The sequence below is a fragment of the Simochromis diagramma genome, unplaced genomic scaffold (genome assembly GCF_900408965.1).
Source record: "Simochromis diagramma unplaced genomic scaffold, fSimDia1.1 OVJJ01000530.1, whole genome shotgun sequence".
NCBI classification, from domain to species: domain Eukaryota; kingdom Metazoa; phylum Chordata; class Actinopteri; order Cichliformes; family Cichlidae; genus Simochromis; species Simochromis diagramma.
Genome location: NW_024387352.1, coordinates 35,282 through 48,155, shown reverse-complemented (window position 1 = coordinate 48,155; position 12,874 = coordinate 35,282). Strand labels below are relative to the sequence as shown.

General features: G+C 45.1%; 1 long non-coding RNA gene across 1 annotated transcript; it reads left to right on the top strand.

The window, feature by feature from the left end:
* Positions 1–4,591: 4,591 nt before the first annotated feature.
* On the top strand, positions 4,592–8,695 carry LOC120718522. The gene is made up of 2 exons (XR_005692507.1): positions 4,592–4,823; positions 8,300–8,695. It is a non-coding gene; the product is annotated as an uncharacterized LOC120718522 (long non-coding RNA).
* The last annotated feature ends 4,179 nt before the right edge of the window (positions 8,696–12,874 follow it).

Sequence of the window (12,874 nt, the reverse complement as noted above, 5' to 3'; positions counted from 1 at the left end):
TGTCTCCAACATCATACAAGCTGTAGCCAAAAGAGATGCTGACAGCAGGCTTAAAACAATGACCACCATCATAGTCAGCTACGCCTCAGAAAGGTTCGGCCTGACCGAGAAGTGTAACAACAAGACCCCTTACACCATGAACTGCAGGGCCATGAAGCGTCAGGAGCTTAGGAGCCTTAAGAAGCAGTTCGAGAACGCTGATGCGGAGGAGAAGCAAGCTTTAGAGGAACTGCATAACATCTTGCGGAAGAAGCTGATTACCCTCCGTAGAGCAGAATGGCACAGGAGGCGGGGAAGAGAGAGAGCCAGGAAACGTGCAGCTTTTATTGCTGATCCCTTTCGCTTTTCCAAACAATTGCTTGGGGTTAAGCGAAGCGGCCAGTTGGAGTGCTCAGCAGAGGAGGTGAATAACTTCCTTCATGAGACCTTGAGTGACCCACTGAGGGAACAAGACTTGGGACCAAACGAAGCTCTCATCAACCCTGCCCCACCATCAGTAGAGTTCAAGTTGACGGAGCCAAGTTTGAAGGAGGTGTGTGAGGTCATCAAGGCAGCCCGATCAGCATCCTCCCCAGGTCCCAGTGGCGTACCCTACCTTGTTTATAAGCGCTGCCCAGAGCTGCTTCGCCACCTGTGGAAGATCTTAAAGGTGATATGGCGGAGAGGGAGAGTTGCTGATCAGTGGAGGTACGCAGAGGGAGTCTGGATTCCTAAAGAGGAGGACTCAAAAAACATAAACCAGTTTCAGAGCATTTCGCTATTGAGCGTGGAGGGGAAGGTGTTTTTTAGCATTGTCTGCCGGAGATTGACCGAGTTTCTCCTTAGAAATAATTACATTGATCCATCAGTTCAGAAGGGGGGGATCCCAGGAGTTCCTGGTTGCCTAGAGCACACTGGTGTAGTTACACACCTTATAAGAGAAGCCCATGAATCAGTTCTACGCCCGTTTCAAGGTTAGCCAGGCGGCTAATGCTATCTACCGCCTGACTACCGAGGACAGTGACGTCATCAGCGAGAGACCGGTGACCAGCATCGCGGAGCATGACGTCCGAGCGGCACTGAGGAGAGTGAACACAAGGAAAGCGGCGGGGCCAGACGGCATCACCGGCCATCTGCTGCGCTGCTGTGCTGACCAGCTAGCAGGTGTGTTCACTTACATCTTCAACGAGTCCCTGGCGAAGTCTGTGGTCCCCACATGCTTCAAAAGATCCACCATCATCCCTGTGCCCAAGAACAGCAAACCCTCATCCCTGAACGATTACCGGCCAGTTGCACTGACCTCGGTAGTAATGAAGGTGTTTGAGAGGCTGCTGAAGAACATCATCTCCTCCTCCATCCCAGACACCACAGATCCGCTGCAGTTCGCCTACAGATCCAACAGATCCACAGAGGATGCCATCGCCCACGTCCTACACACCACTCTCAGCCATGTGGACAAGAAACAGGGTAACTATGTGCGAATGCTGTTTGTTGATTACAGTTCAGCGTTTAACACAATAGTGCCCTGCAGACTGTTCACAAAGCTCAGGGATCTGGGACTTAACAGCCGTCTGTGTGCATGGGTGTTGGACTTCCTCACTGGCAGAACTCAGGTGGTGAGGGTGGGCAGGTGCTTCTCCAACAGCATCACCATCAACACAGGAGCACCTCAGGGATGTGTCCTCTCGCCACTGCTCTACTCCCTCTACACTTCAGACTGTGTGGCCACCCATGGCTCCAACACCATTGTGAAGTTTGCTGACGACACAGTGGTGTTGGGTGCCATCTCCAACAACGATGAGGCGGCCTACATGGATGAAGTGAAGAATCTGGCATCGTGGTGCCAGGACAATCACCTCCAGCTGAACGTCAGCAAGACCAAGGAGCTGGTGGTGGACTTCAGAAGGGGTCAGCACAGAGACTACAAGCCCATTATCATCAATGGAGCTCCAGTGGAGAGGGTGCAGTCCTTCAAGTATCTTGGTGTCCACATCTCCTCAGACCTGACATGGGCTGCCCACATTCAGGTCCAGACCAAAAAGGCTAGGCAGCGCCTGTATCACCTACGACAACTGAGGAAGTTCAGGGTCTCTCCAAAGATCCTCAGGATTTTCTATACAGGCGCTGTGGAGAGCATCCTCACACAGAACATGACATCGTGGTTTGGGAACAGCTGTGTGAAGGACCAAAAAGCTCTCCAGAGAGTGATCCGTACAGCAGAACGCTGCTGCAGGATTGCTCTCCCCCCGCTTCAGGACACCTACACCAGGAGATGCCGGACTAGAGCAGCGCAGATACTGAAGGACCCGTCCCATCCTGGCAACAAACTGTTCCAACTTCTGCAATCTGGTAGAAGGTTCCGCATCTTCTGGGCAAGGACAGAGAGACTCAAGAGGAGCTTCTATCCCCAAGCCATCCGTGCTCTAAACACACACACCCGCCCTCTCACATCATCTATAATTGACTGAGACAGGACTCTTCCAGACACTAAACCAAGGCACAATGTACATTTCAATTCCTTTAATTTTAAATATGTTTATATTGTCTATCCTGTAAAATAGTCAGATGTCTATTCATATTAATGTACAGAATTCACCTGCTTGCTGCTACTACTGCACATTCACCCAATGTATATACTACATATATATATATATATATATATATAATGTTTTTCCTCTACACCCCCCCCCCCCCCCCCCCCCCCCCAATTTTTTTTGCACATGTCGAGGAGCGTGTCAGGCTACATTTCACTGTGTGTTATACTTGTATAACTATGCATGTGACAAATAAAGAACCTTGAACCTTGAACCTTGATAAGAACAGAGGTGATCTAGCTGTATTGTGGCTGGACCTGACTAATGCGTATGGGTCGATCCCACACAAACTGGTTGAGCATGCTTTACACCTCCACCATGTCCCCAGCAAGATCAAGGACGTGATCCTGGACTATTACGCCAATTTCAGGCTTAGGGTCACTTCTGGGGTAGTATAATAACAGGCTGTACCATCTCAGTTATGGTCTTTGCCCTTGCAATGAACATGGTTCCCAAAGGCCCAGGTCAGCAGGGCACAGGGAAAGGAGAGACACCAGCTACTCCAGGAAGAGGTCCGAGCAGGTGTGGAGGAGGAGTGAGTAAGTAGAGCTGTAGGCCTTATGCGGCAGGGAGCATGGACAAGGTGGGAGAGCATCTTGCAGCGCAAGGTCACCTGGGCAAACATCATGCAGGCAGACTTCCACCGGATCCGATTCCTAGTGCAGGCAGTATACGATACTCTGCCAAGCCCAGCAAACCTCCATCTGTGGGGGAAGAGCGAGACACCTGTCTGTCCCCTGTGCTCTGGAAGAGGGACCCTAGAACATCTCCTTAGCAGCTGCCCAAGGGCCCTGGCCGATGGTCGGTATCGTTGGCGGCACGACCAGGTGCTCAGAGTAGTTGCTGAAAAGATTGCCTCAGCAATCAGCACCAGCAAGCATCATCATGCTCCGAGGAAGGCAATCTCTTTCATTAAGGCTGGAGAGAAACCCCAGGTGCGCCCGAATTTAACAACCGGCCTCTTCAACACAGCCTCTGATTGGCAGCTACAGGCTGACCTGGGTAAACAGCTAAAGTTCCCTCAGAACATTGCAAAAACATCCCTCCGGCCAGACATGATAATTATTTCTGAGGCCTCAAAACAGCTGATCATGCTGGAACTCACAGTGCCCTGGGAAGAGCGGATCGAGGAGGCCAATGAAAGGAAACGAGGAAAGTACTAGGAACTAGTGCAGGAGTGCAGGGGAAGGGGCTGGAAGACTTTCTATGAGCCCATAGAAGTGGGTTGTAGGGGCTTGGCAGGACGATCACTATGCAAAGTCCTAGGCCGGCTGGGCGTGGCTGGGGCCACCCTTTTTGGTGACACTCCCATAGGGCTTCAAATCTGGGACTCTCCACCATTTGACCTTCGAACTGAAAAAGCTTCTCGGATGAGAGGTGAAACGTCTTCAAGCAACTTAAAGAAGTCCAGACGCTTTTCTTTCCAAGCTCCTTCAACAACATCATTCATAGAACAACTTCCAGCTTCTTTTGCTCGGCTACAGTTTGGATGGATTTGCATTTAAAGATGCAACAAGACTAAAATGGTTAGGGTCAGGAGGTCAAAGGTCAGAGCTCCTGTGGGTCGGAGGGCGGCCTCACGCTGGAGAAGGATGAAGGAGTCTGACCTGAGCCAGTGTTTGACATGAACACATCAGCACTGCTGTCAGTGAGCCTAACGACAGCCGTTAGCATCATTTCAGTGTTTCAGTCATAAAAACACTTCCTGTCACTGTGGTGGTTACAGTGACATCATGCAGTTTGTGCTTTGACCTCCAGAGGGCGAGAAATCAACACAGACAGAGAGCTCCATTCAAACTTTGCTGCCATCAGTAAAAATTTCTTCAAATATAATCATCAGTGTTTGAGCTGTTATGATATCAGGGACAATCTAGACATGTGTGACAATACTGAACATGTCACATGACACACCTTAGACATCATGTGATCCACTCTCAGTCTGCACTTTCATTCATAGGTTGAAATGAGCTTTGAAGAAACATCAGTTCAGTGCTGAAATATTTAAACACTGCAGGAAGAAGAACAACAAAGTGATGACAGATGTTTGTGCTTTAAACAGGAAAACCAGCAGAAATAAATCACAGCCTCCCAGAGGTTTGGAGTTTCCGAGGTGCACCTGAACGCAGCACAGTGTTCCAATGCTCCTGATTGTCCTCAAACGTCTCTTTGGGTGTTTCCTTCCTGCTCAGAGTTTACTTTCACGTCCTGAACTTCGTGGAGTGGAGCTTGTTGTTGGTGTGTGAAGAAACTGTAAGTTTGCTTTGTTTCCTCCTTTAACAATTTGTCTTTAGGAACTTTACTGTTTGTTCAGCTCATGTTTGATTTCTTCACACAACAAACTGTGTGTGCTTGTATTTCCGGTCTCTCCATTAAAGTCAGTGGCTGTATCCCAATTCAGGGTCTGCAGCCTTAAAGTAAGCAGCCTCAATAGTCCTCAAGGGCCGCGTACTCAAAGACCGCTAAGGCCGGAAGTGCGAGGCTTGTGAAATGGGACGGTCTAGCCTCCGTTGCGCTGCCCAGGTTGCCTAGCAACCATGATACTAACAGCTGGAAACGTGTCATAAAGCTTTGTTTGACAGAAATGAAGGAGAAAATCTTTTGTTCATGTGTTTGTTTCTTTCTACATGAGCTTTGATCATTCTCTGTAAGATTAAGCTCAGCTATTGAACGACGTATATTTTAAAGTAAAAGCTTTAAAACCAAGTTAGTACAAACGTCACTAATGTCACATAACTTTGCTGACATGTTGCCAACAGTAATGTTTTAATGTTCTTCGTTATTAAACATTTGCACATAAATAAGTAACATAATATTCAGTACTTACTTAAAGTTTACCCTTCGGGTGCCCCTCATCCGCCATTTTTTTTCGGCAAAATTATCCACACCCACCGCCGCGCTATGCATTCTGGGATATGTTGGGCCACGAAGTCTACACCGCCACAGCCTTAAAATTCAGGGAAATGAAGGACGCATTTCAGGGCCGCATTTCGAGCAGCCTTTGAATTGGGACAGCCTTCGGCGCGCCGCTGTGACGTAATTGGCCTTGAAATGCGTACTTTAAGGCTGCAGACCCTGAATAGAGATTGACAGACCACGTGACTTTCGCGCATTGCATGCCGGGAACTCGTGGCAAAACAATCCAAGTACCTGCATCAAATGCAAGCATTTGCAGCACCGCAAGACGTTCATTCTTCGGTTCCAATAAATTCTTGCTTTTTTTTTGCCCCCCAAAAAGGTATGTACAAAACGAAGGAGAACAATGCCGGTCCATACAAAGACAGACTTGATGAAAAGTCAAAGAAAAGATACGAGGAAAAAAATCAAACCAGTGAAAGGGTCAGACCCTTACGAGCACACAGAGGGACAAAATACGTTAGCGTGCTGCCCAACTTTCAACACGCTCAGATTTATAATCATACGGTTCTTGGAGTGAGTGCATACAATCGTGAAGTTTAGTAACTTCAGGTCACTGCAACAAGCCCAGGTACAGTTTACCGACAGATGGGTGCAGGACCTTGAAATGCACCGTTTAGAAAGTAAAGACCATCGTACATATAAGTTTACCAGTCTCACAAATCGTCTTCATAAATACACATCGTTAACCGTTTATTAATAGGACCTTTGCGCTCAATGGTAATTAATTAGTAGTGGAAATAATTTCTGGTACGCATCACAGAAATGTAGCAGTGACAATAATGCTGTATGCTGTAATCGCACTGGGCAATTAGTGATACAAAACAACTGTTTTACCCTGTGAATAAAAGTATATGTTTTGTCAGTGTACCATGGTAATAACAGAAGCGAAACACAATATTGTGTCAGGACAATTTACTATTTATGCACAATAAACAAAGGAGCATAGCGCGACCATTTCTGTTCAGCGCCAGACTTGCTTGTAACCTATATCACCAATTATGTTAAGAAAAATGACGCATTAACTACAACAGCAGACTGACCTTTGTGGAAATGCTTGGAGCAGACTAACCTGTGAGCTGGAGTGTTCTGGGACGTTATATTTTGTCTTTGAATGGCTGCAATCCAGTTGCCTCTTTGTTACTTTGGAAACATGGCTCGAACAATTTCTCTTCAACGACGTAATCCAAAAACAACCGATCTCTTTACCCATCGGCTTTCTGTGGCTGTCATGCGACCGGCTATTGCAGTTAATAATACAACAGCTTCTTGCCATTTTTTGTGTTTCTTTTTATCGCTGTATAACTGATTTCAATTGAAAGCCTGCGTGCGCTAGTACCTCTTGCCACGAGTTCCCAGAATTCTTTGCGGTTTTACCCCTGAGTGACGTCACATTTTCAATCTCTATAGGGATCCAGCCACTGTGTAATGTTTCCTGGCTAACATCAGCTGTGTGCAGCTTAGTTCCAGCACAAATCTGCCGCTCCATAGTTCACGGTAACGGACTCACAGCTGGACCAACGAGGCCGAGTGTGTCCGCCACTCTGAGCTACGTTCGTGTTTGTGTACTTGTAGTTTGTACTTTGTGAGTTCAGTCAGAGCCCACAGAGGACGCAGCGTACGTGATGACGTCACAGCCCTTTACCTCCTTTACTGTCACTGTGATTAATATTTACACACGAGACACCTGACAGCATGTTAATGCTAAGCTAACGCTAAGCTAACGCTAAGCTAACCTAGAACCCAGAGTGAGGTTAAAGCTGAGTAAACACTGACCCCAGACCAGCACCGTGATAAAGTGAGCTGCTGCTGCTGAACTTGAACAGGTAACAAAGTGATGAGCAGTCAGGCTGCAGGTTTCTACCTGTTCATGCTTCTACAGTAGAATCACTTTGAAGTGTCTTTGTGCTGTTTCATCTTTGATTTGTGTTCATAAACACTCAGAGAAACATCACGTGACCTCATCAGGATCTGTGTTGGTGTGTGGGGCTGTACCTCAGCTTTATGTTGTTACATGCTCATTTGTTCATTTTACACAGTAACATCAAAGTAATGTTATGAGGAGTAATGAAGTAACGTACTCCATTACTTTTAATTAAAGTGTTCTGTGTAATATGTGTAATAATGACTGTTTTGAGTAATGACCAACACTGATCACAACAAAGAGGAAATGCCTCCAACATGCACAAACATTTGAGCCACAACATGCAGTTAATGTGCACAAATGTCTTTGATATGCTGCTCAGTGATGGTGGTGACTGTCAGAGCAGAGCTACTGAGAATCAATAAGTAATATCAATGATGGGATCAGAATCACTAAATTCTTCTCATCCCTGTCAGTATCATACATGTGCTGTATAATGTGATAAATGTAGAGGTGCTGGCTGTTCTCTCACTCTGCTGTTTAGCTGTAAAGGACGCCTCCCTGCCTTTGTCTCATTCATGACCTTTAATAGTCTCTTCTAACATGCAGAGATCTGTATGATCTGTTTCATAGAGTCTAACCAGCCTGTACAGGTAACAACAACAGTCACTGCATCACTGACACACAAACGTCATCTCTGTCAATAACAACATTCATACATGGAATAAAAACACATCAGTGGATCATTGCTGGAGCTGATGTTTGTGCTCCTGGTGCAAAGGCTCTCAGTTTCCTCCTTGAAATAACATCAGTGGTGGGTCAGCGACATGCTTTCTTTCCCTCTCAGGTTTAAATATCTGGGACTCTCCACCGTTTGGTTTTAGAGCTGAAGAAGCTTCTCTGATGAAACGTCTTCCAGAAACTTAAAGACGTCTCTTTTCTCTCCAAGCTCCTTAGATCACATGACCTGGATGACTGAACCTACAGACATATTGACCTGGTTTCTAGGTCACATGACAGGTCAGAGGTCAGCGACTGTAACTCAGTTCCTCCTGTTAATGTGAACTCACTGAGTGTTTGTGGTTTACCTCTCAGACTGACTGAAGATGATGATGGAGGAAGAGGAGGACAGAGCAGAGTCTGCAGGGTCCAGCTGTCCGTCTGTGAGGAGTGACCGGTCCAAAGATCTAAATCCTCCACTCTTCAGTGGTGAACCTGGAGCAACGAGGTCAGAGAGCTGTGATGACTCCTTTACATGTTTGTGTTTCCTGGATAAATATGACCTGAAACATCCTCAGATTGTTACAAAGATTCATTAAAAAGAAAACAATGAAAGAGAAAAGATCCAAATGTTCGACTTGGTCATTTGCTGTTTGAGGACAGTGATGCTCATATCTGTGGGGAAAGTGTGACCTGAGTGGGTTCATGTTTGTCTTTAAAGAACAGAGCTGCTCTGATTCTCTTTGTGTCTGATCTGTTAAACAGTCTGAGAGGTCACACAGAGACCCAGCAGCTAAAGCCTGGATCATACTGGCTGCTGTTACTCCATCAGGACAACACTGAACCACAGTGGTGTGGATGTAGTGGATAAATCCCACCATACTGATGCTCAGAGTTAACCACAGGGAACAAAACCAGATGTTACCTTCAGATTGTGACCTTTGGAGTGGACGATGCAGATTTCAATAGAGAATAAATGTTGTTGTTTTTCAGCTGTGAAAAAAGAATCGAATTTTCTGAACTTAAGAATTTATGATGCTGGAAAAAACATGGAGACTATAACACAACATTTCCACTGTGTTCATAGAATGAATGTAAAACTGTCAGACATTCATTAAATATGCAAAATGTCTACAGAAACATCAGAGGGTCAGACGTGAAGCACTCAGTGATTTTGATCAAATGACTCATCAGTTATTGATAGGGATGGGTACCGGTATCCGGTGCCATCATGGCACCGTATTTGACATAAACGGTAGTAACCAGACCGAAAAGCAGCGCACATTTCATTTCTTTTTTTCTGTGCTTTTTTTTCCTGAGCTGTGATACGCTTTAGATTCTAGCCAATCATTTTACGTTTCTGAGGATAGTAGGCGGGCCCAGGTACGTACATTCTTTTAGAGCAGCTCTACAGATTAAAAATGCCCAAGGCGAAGCGGTCAAAAGTCTGGCTGTACTTCACAGCAAATGATGCAAACTCAGCAGCCTGCAACAAGTGCTTTAAGCTGATACTGTGATACTGTCAAAGGAGGTAACACCTCGAATGATGAAACACCTGGGGACGCATAGCGTTTTTTTTAAAAGCCGAGAAATGCGCCGTATTTGATAGCTTGCTGCGAGACCTCACACCGTGCACATCTACTGCGGGTGGGTTGCCTGTTATCGGAGTTAGCAACATCCCCCAAAAACCCGAAGAGGAGAGTCCTGGCCCCTAGCCCTGCCAGTGTAGCAGAAATGATGAGGATGATGATGGCAACAGCACCCGTTCTTCTCTGCGTGAGTAGCTTAATGTTTTTCGTGTGTAATTTACGTTGAGTAGGCTAACCACGTTATTACATTAATGTATGTGTAACCCAGTGTTAAAAACGGGATTAAAAGTATAAATATTCATACTCTCACGATGGGAATAAATATTGATAAAAACAAAGTTAATTATAATAAATACTGATAAAAAGCATGTAAACATAAGTTTAATTAATATGTACATATGTATATGTAATGTATAAATGGTGTGGGGGCAGGACTTAGTCCTGTAGAGTGTGTTTGTCAGATCCACTGAGCGACCAATCATTGGCCGGTCTGACCCTCCCCCAGTCTGTGCGCTGCTCAGACACCTGTGTGCCTTCATGTGCCAGTCAGATACGCCAGAGACACAGACGGTGAAAGATCAGTTTACCCGTGTGGCGAAGAAGCTAGCTGGATAGTGAAAGTCCTTTTTTCGGCAAGAATAATAAGAGTGATACTGTATTCCAGAGGCCGTGAGCCAACGTGAGCACTGTGAAGCCCGTGTAACATTTGTTGCTTCGCATGGTAAGTCCCATGCAGTACACGTGCGCTAGCATAGCATGCTACTTGCCGCTAGCTCCGATGCTAACTTCCGTTAGCCATTTTGCAATGAAAGTGCCTTTTCTGAGGCTAAAGCAATTAGCACTGAGTCTGCTGCACTTTATACGAGATGTTCTTTAAAGGTTTATGTCACATTACTGTGGTATTGATGTATAATGTATGGTTTTGTGCGATGTTGTTATGTTAGCACATGTTCCCTTCTCTCATGGTGCTAATTATAGTTCTGCACACTAAGTATTAGCAATGTGAAATTAAGTGCCTTCACCTGCACTTTACTTAGCTGAAACTTGATAAGTCTCAAGCCAATGTGTATTTCTAATGCACTGAGCTATTTTGTATTGTTTTAAATGTGTTTCCTATGCACTTTTTCCCTTTGAAATGAGAATAATTTGTTGTACAACATAGAATATTTTGAAAGAAATTTAGAAGCACTACAAGCAACCAGTAGTAATAATAAGTTACAGGCATGATAGCTTAAATGTTGAACTACTGTGTTCTGGCCTGGTCCCCAGGTCAGGTTTTTTCCTTTGCTTATTTGGATTGGATTGGTTTTGAGGACCTGAGAAGAATCGAGGATCCCTTTTCCAGTACTGGATGGCGAGCCCAGCCCAAAGAGCCGGATGAACTGGTAGATTGTAACCCGACTGGTTACAAACACACTGAGTGACTATTGAACATTGAAAGACTGAAATTGACTTTAAAAAAGACACAAAAGACAATATATCCTTGGGTCGACTATTTGTGGGGTTTATTTTATTTTGTTTTCAAGAAGAGCGCTCTACTTTTGTTAAATGTGCACAACTTTAATAATTGTTAATAAATGCAATTGTGTTTTCTACACCTACTGTGTACAAGTCCTCTGTTGTCATACACCCTTGGCTCCTACGAATCTAGAACCTGTCTGATCTGGTCCATATTTCCCTTCTGTCCTCGTACTGTGGTTAAAGGTAATTATACTGCCGTACTACAGGCAAAGAAGGCAAGAAGTAGCACTAACAGGCCTAGTATTGCACCACCAGTGTTACACATGTAAGGTGAACTAGCAAGCATCATCATAGCTACATGCGGCTGTCTTCTTGTTTGATGGCAGATGCTCCCTTCACCCTGGCCAAAAAGGCTAAAATGACCAAAGAAAAAGTGGAAAACAGTTAAACATGAGAGGATTTTGGACAAAGTTTGTGTTTTTTCCATTGTTTAAGCACTGCTTCCAGCCAAGAGTGATACCATATATGCCCTATAGCTGAAGAAAAGGCTAACATTGTTATCTTTTTACAAAAAAAAAAAAAAGCTGAAGATGAGAGGTTTTTGGACCAATTTTGTGTTCTCCATTCTTTAAGCACCGGTTTGAGCACTGTTTAAGCACCGGCACGGTTTCAAAAGTACCGGTTTGGCACCGGTATCGGATAAAACCTAAACGATACCCATCCCTAGTTATTGATCTGTACTACACTGATCTACCACGTTAGTAAAGCTGGTGTTCTGGTGGTGGAGGGAGACCTCGGATCATGTTCTGGTTTTGGAGCAGTGATCTGCTGATGGTTCAGTTTAATGAGCTTCTTCAAAATCATCCCTGACATCACCACTGAAAGGACGTCCATAAACTTAGTAAAAATGGCCCATATTTTCGGAATCTGAGAGTTTAAAACTTGACAAAGTTGATTCAGATGAAATTATTTGAGCAGAAACTCCTGGATCTTTATCCTGTGTTGATCTAATCCTTCATGGTTCCTCCACAGAGTGGACCAGCAAAGCTCAGAGGTTCCCAGTGGTCAGTCTGCCCAGCAGCGTCAAACACAGCTGGATTCCATATTTATGGTCTGTACATGTACAACAACTACTGTTACATCTGTTCTGTTCACAGTCATCTCCATGCTGCTCTTTGTAGACCAGTGGATCGTCAGTGTGTCCAACATGGATCTGATGTTTGGCTCCATGATTTCAGTCTGATTGGCTCATTCATAAATATTCTGTTCCAGCTGCTGGAGGACAACATCATCACTTTTGTGAAGAACGAGCTGAAGAAGATCCAGAAGGTTCTGAGTCCAGATTACCCAGAATGCTTAGAGAGTCAGAGGAGCAGCAGCAGAGAGGCATTTGTGAAGATCACAGTGGACTTCCTGAGGAGAATGAAGCAGGAGGAGCTGGCTGACCGTCTGCAGAGACGTAAGAGGATTTATCTAAAGATTTAAGCTGCTGGATAAATGAACATTTTCCAGAGATGGAAGATGGAGCAACATGTTTTAAAGATTAGTTCTTTTTGGAATTGAGTGTTTATTTTTCTTCTCATTCAGAACTTCCAGCTGCAGTTTGTCATCGTAACCTTAAATCCACCCTGAAGAAGAAGTTCCAGTGTGTGTTTGAGGCCATCGCTAAAGCAGGAAACCCAACCCTTCTGAATCAGATCTACACAGAGCTCTACATCACAGAGGGAGGGACTGCAGAGGTCAATGATGAAATG